Source organism: Zonotrichia leucophrys, chromosome 8 (genome assembly GCF_028769735.1).
Source record: "Zonotrichia leucophrys gambelii isolate GWCS_2022_RI chromosome 8, RI_Zleu_2.0, whole genome shotgun sequence".
Taxonomy (NCBI): domain Eukaryota; kingdom Metazoa; phylum Chordata; class Aves; order Passeriformes; family Passerellidae; genus Zonotrichia; species Zonotrichia leucophrys.
In genome coordinates this window covers 16663030-16669130 of record NC_088178.1, presented here as the reverse complement: position 1 = coordinate 16669130, position 6101 = coordinate 16663030, and the positions used below count along the sequence as shown (strand labels likewise).

Genomic DNA, 6101 nt, shown 5'->3' with positions numbered 1-6101 from the left:
GCTGGGTCTGAACGGCATCTGACTGCTGCAGCACTGTAGTCAGTCAGTGCAATGCAAAGGGAAGGGTTATACTTGACCAGATAATTTAAATAGAGACATGAACATAACACTTCTACAAAATAAAACCAACAAAGACCGATGTTCCACAAGCCAAGACATTATTGGTATTAGTACTACTACTTAAGGTCCCCCCAGCAATTTTTCAATATAAGAAATGATGATTTTAGAGCCCATTACCCAGCTTTCAGTGAGATCAGGTCCATTTTCATGGCCACGTGAGATGCAGCTGTCTGAAAAGTTGTCTTACAGAGGGCTGTAATGTTTGGCTCCTGTGCAGGGCATGGCTGATGACAATCCACACAGCTGTAGGAATTAGTCTCCACGGCAGACCTTTAAGTAAATGAAATAGAAAAAGAAATATTCTATTCATTGGCTGGGTGTGTTACTGTACAATTTAGCTTTTCAAAGATTTAACAAAAGAAGCCTTTGTAGGAGTGTTTATTGTCCAGAAAGTTCCAATACCTGCACTTTAGTTATAGCCCAAGCCTTTGCAGGAGAAACTTGACCTGATATTTTTTCTTTCTTTGGTTTGCCTGTTTGTTTGTTTAAAGGAAGTGCTTTTTCTGTTTCTCTTCAGCTCTGACTTGCTCACAGCCTTTGGCAGGGGATGACAGCCCATAGAACACTGTGCATACAGAGTGCCAGGGGTAGCTGTTTGGCCAGGTTTATAAGCTGGAATGTGGTGACTGACAGTAGGTTGAATAGAGTGTGGTTGTGATGGGACAAATGATCTCAGGAAGAATTTGTGCAATTTAATAAGGTTTGTATGAGAAAAATACTCAAACCTGTGGAAGATTCCTAAGGGTTCAACTAATGGAAAAGCCAGTACAGCCTTTTGTAAGGTACATACCCTGCACACACTGTTTGCAAGCTGAACAGCAGCTGGATGTAGCTGTGGCCCTTGGAGCCATTCCAGATGCAGGGGAATGTCCTGCCCTTTCTGGAAGCCAAACAGCTGCCCTAGCTGACTGCCCTGCACATTCACACAAGAGGAAACCTGCCAAGCTCCAGCTTAGCACACCAAGCTGTAAATGTGGTGGCTCAGGGGAGCTGAACATTCCCTTCAGCCGCATCTCCCACCGAAGCATCCGTCCATGGCAGGGGCCAGGTGTCCCCCAGGGGCTGTGGCTGCAGCACTCTGAGGGGTGGCCATGAGCCCTGCTGGCATTGCCCTTTGCCAGAACGCTTCTGGCACCTTCCCCAGCTGCTGTGATTGATGGTGCCGAGCGTGCAACAAGCAATCCATGGGTTAGGCAGCTTTATTCTCCTAACAGGATTTGCTGCTTGCACAAGTTCCTGAAACACAGCACAGCCTGCTTCTACTGTGAGCATATTGAATTGTAGGGAACTAACTAGACACGTACATGGAGCGTGGCATAATACTGTGCAACATATGGCTGTTCTGCTCTGCCATGCCCAAATTCTGTCTAGCACAAATAGGCTCATTTCCCACTGACATCAAGAGTTGCTGTCTTAGATTATTCTGTACTGAAATCTAAAAGTGGATCTTGATGATCTCCCACATTATCAAACAGAAACTAGCTGTCCAAAACCAGGCAAAATTCTCATGACAGCTTTAGCATATGCCACCACTCTTTCCCTGACAAGTGATTTTCCTCTCATTGCACTGACTGTCCTCTGATTCAGCAGATTACTAGCAGGACAATATGGAGAATGGGCTTCTTCCAAATGCACACAGCAAGAAATAACTCAGTTCTGGCTTGCAGCTTGGTTGAAATGGTGCCAGAGCTGCCTCACACCTGACCAGTTCCATTCCAGGTGTGAGAGAAGAAAAGAGATACATAAGGGAGGCTGGAACTTGACTCCTGATTCATTCCCAGGCCCCCTGTGCTCCAAGAGCAGCCATGGTTAGGATGCAGCTCATGATGGACATCCACCATCTCCAGCAGACAACTGTGTGTGCTGCCACTGATCACAGGCACATTTTAGTGAATACAAGGCCATGGTGACCCCCATTATGTGATCAACATTTCCTCCAGCTATTCATGTTCTGCTTCCAGATAAGAGACCATCCTAGCTCCTTCTGCATGGTGGTCTCACCAGGATGTGAAGGCTGGGGGACCCAGCAGTGGTTGGGCCCCAGGATGCTCTGCCACACAGCCCAGCCTTGTAAGCTCTGCTTTGCCATCAGACTGCAGCACCACATGAACAACTTTGCTTTTTTATGGCAAAGGAAGTTTCTCATGGAAAGGACACACTTGGACATTCTTATTGTTTTCCCTGAGGCTTTTCTTGTGCAGTAAGAGAGAAGCCACATCAGCTGCCAGTGAGATGACCTTTGGACTGATATTTTTCAAGTGGCCTGCTGTGTTGAGTCCCTAATTGCACTAATGGACCTAATGAACCAAACCTCTTGGAGGAAGCAGAGAACATCACAGGGAGAGGGGTATTTAAAATTAAATCTGATCAAGTGCTTGGGAATATACTGCCAGGAACAGTTCTGCCTCAGAGCTGGTGCTGGGTAATAGGTCCTACTCACCCTCTAACTGTTTTAATCTCCAAGAGCAGTTGCATTTGCCTTGGCTGGCAAAACCAGACCCACCTCACCCACGATTGTGGAGAGCAGCAGGAAGACAGCTCTGCCCCACCTGAGCCACAGCCTCATTCTTCTGCTGGGCAGGAGAGGTTTCCTGCCCTAATAGCCTCTCCTTCCAGGATGTTCTGTGTAGATTCATTGCACTGAACCCCATCTCACCCACCTACAAGGTGCTGGTAAAGGAGGAAGAAGCTCCAGGGCTCACCACTCCCAGTCCTGATTCTGAGAAGATGATCCTTAACAACTCTGTCTTTGCTTTTTCTACAGGATTTGCTACTGGCAGTCATGAAGCTCTGCTGATCTCCCATCTCAGCCTTCCACCAGCAGCATGTTCAGCCCTGAAGAGGATAGGCTCATAAACAATGTTATTTCTTTATGCCAGAAAAATGCAAATAAACAGGCAAACTTCTTATTTCCTAATGTTCCCTAACGTGCCTAATGTACCCCATGGCTATTAACCGGATGTGTGCAGCACGTTCAGCATGGAGAGGAGAGGCTCATGAAGTTTGTTATTTCTTTATGCCAGAAAAAATGCAAGTAAACAGGCAAACCTCTAATGTACCCTAATGTGCCTAATGTACCCTATGGTTATTAACTGGATGTCTGCTGCTTTTAGTGTCTCTTTTAAGCTGTTTTCTAGAATTGTTAGGTCTGAAATGGGAGTGTGTAAGGCACCGCTTGGTTCATGGTTCTAAGATGATTTTTAATTACTGAGCCTAGCACTCGGATGCTCAGAGCTATCTTTCACTAATAAAACAGGTTTTTTCTGTATCTCTCCTGCTGTAACTGCCTGCTGTATAACATCTTTTATTTTAATTTTATTTTCTTAAACAGGGCAAAGAAAGAAGCAGGACCCAGCTCTGCAGACTTGTGCTTTGGCTGAAACACCAGCAGCTATCGAGGTTCCAACCTGCATTCTGGTGCTGGTCAAAGTAACTGAGCAGAAGGCCATGGGGGGTTTGTTATACTGTGGTTGCCATGGATTTACTTAAGAGGTATTTCATTGCAGGACAGAAAACTTCAAAAAACAATAACATAAGTCTTTCACATTTTTCTTCAGTTACCCTTGCTCCTGTTTGTAAGTGCAAATATTTATAGATGAGCCAGGATAGTTTATCTCTCCTGCCGCCTTAACAGCAACATGATATTACTTAGCAGATCTTTAGTTCCACTCACACAGAGACCTCAGTCCAGTTCAGGAAAGAGTTTAGCTGTTAACCCCTTTGAGAAGTCTAGGGACTGTAATATTATTACCTGCAGAAAATGCTGCTCAGGACCAGCAGTGGAACCAGTAGTGGGGTCTGGGAGTTGTGGTTGTGAGGTCTTGTGCTGCCAGCCTGCCTTCCTCCCACTCCATCCTGCAAAAGAAGAAGGGTGAAAAGTTTAAAACCCCAGTTCAGCATCTGCAATAACACAGGAAGATCCCAGAACACAGTACTGGATGGAACTTAAGGTTGTTCTGTTTAAGATGCACCTAACCACACCTGAGGCTCCAACATGCACAGCCATCTCTTTTTGAAACATCTATTAATGATGCTTATCCTCACTAATGAGAAAGGCCTAGGGTCCAGCTTGATTATTGCAGACTTTCCTCATTGGTCATATTTTCTACAACTTGAGGGGAGAAGCTGGGGGGCAGCAGAACCTCCCTTGCCGTTCTTACCGTGCACAATCCCCCCTTAGCCCAGGGCAGGAGGGGCACAGCCGGGCCCTGCAGCAGCCCTGCTCTGGCAAAGGGCACAGCTGGAGGAGGAGAGAGGACGTCAGTGCCATGGCAGCCACGGCTGGGGGGACAAGGGCAGCCCAAACCTGCAGCTGCCTGCCCTCACCGAGAGCTTAATAATTTTTAAATTCGGAGAATGAATGCCGTGACCTGCAATCATTCATCTTTTGTGTTGTTAGCTACAGCTCCGCGCCCTGTGCCAAATCACACGGTTCCAGACCGGTTTGGTGGTTGGAGCCTTATCAACAACCCCATCTTTACACTGCTCTGCCTGGCCTCTCCCCAGAGCACCCACCACCCCTGCCCAGTCCCTGCTGAGGGGTTTCCAAAGTCTGGGCAGGATCAGCGCCCTGTGCAAAGTCCCCAGGGTGGGGAGGAGCCCTTGGGGTGGCACATGGCCAGCAGGCACCGCACAGCAGTGCCGCCGAGGGGCTGGCCGTCCTGGCAGGCTGCAGGCAGCGGGGAGGAGGGGACAGGAGTGCCGTGTACCTTGCAGGGAACGTGCCGTGCCACCTCCCAGAGTGGCTCCTGCCGGCTGCCCCACGGCAGCACCAAGGGTGCTCCGTCAGGGAAAAACCAGCCGCACCAAAAGCACACCCTACCTGACAGATTGCAGTTGTCATCACCAGGAAGAGCCTGGGCTCCAGCAAACTGCTTCCCGTTTCTGGTTTTAGCCCTAAAACATGCATTTCTCCAATGTGCTTTTCAGACACCCACAGCTGAGAGCAGGGAGATGCCCAGGAAATGCGGGGAAGCTGCTGGCGCTGCTGCTGTGTCCTTCAGCTCTCAGGGAATGTGCAGCTGCCGCAGGGCACCACTCACCTCTGGGACTGCTTGTAGGGCAGACCAAACCCCAAGAGCAGCTGGTGGCCATTACACCATCACCCCTGTCCCTCCTGGGCTGTGACTGGAAGAACTGCGCTCTCCTGCAGTTTTCCAGCTTGGCTGAAAGACCAGCAGGGGCTGAGCCCGTGGGGACAGGGCTGTAGGAGCAGCCAGGAGCAGGAGCAGGGTGCCCAGGCCTCCTGCAGACATACAGCTTGTCTGTGTGCAGCATCATGGAGCTGTGGTGTTGCAGAATTCCTTGCGCCTGGTCAAGACTGTGAGGCCTCTGAAGGAACTGCAGTCCATTAGGCAATGCTTATTAATGGGACACCTGTCCTCAAGGAGTCTTCAGATGCACTCAATTAGCATAAACAAGGTTAATTTGTTGCTGCAATTATCATTCATATTTAAGTGCACTATTCACTACAGAATTTCAATTTTGCAATTCTAAGTGATACACAGGACTTGGTTCAGGGCATCTCCTGCTTCATGAGCTATGCTTATGATTAGACTTTTGATTTGTCATGAAGTCATGGGGGTTACCCAGAAGACAGGCATGGGTTTGGCCCAAGTGATCCTTTTTTATCCTATGTGAACTCCCTGAGTTGGGAAGCAACCAAACAGAACACTGCAGGCAGATATAACAGAGGGTTATATATTTGTACATGGGTTATAGACAATAACACAACATTGTTTAAACCGGGAATAAGCAAATATTTTTTCTTAAAATAATAGATTAGTACAACCTCCCTCCTACCAAAAATAAAATTTCAGAGGTGCTCAAAGTAGTAACATTTTTAAAATCAGACCCTAAGAAAACTTTATTGTAATAAAACTTGGCTTATCTTCAGTGGTATCAGGTTTTACTACTTTTTGAAGATGCCTAAATAGACCTTTGACAGCTGCTACTGTTATGGTATTTGTGCTGCTGGGGCC

The 6101-nt window shown here is 47.7% G+C and overlaps 1 long non-coding RNA gene across 1 annotated transcript; it reads right to left on the bottom strand.

The window, feature by feature from the left end:
- Positions 1-201: 201 nt before the first annotated feature.
- Positions 202-5415, bottom strand: LOC135451244 (uncharacterized). Its single transcript, XR_010441248.1, has 3 exons — positions 5163-5415; positions 3872-3975; positions 202-390 (listed from the first exon to the last, which is right to left on the bottom strand). It is a non-coding gene; the product is annotated as an uncharacterized LOC135451244 (long non-coding RNA).
- Positions 5416-6101: the final 686 nt, after the last annotated feature.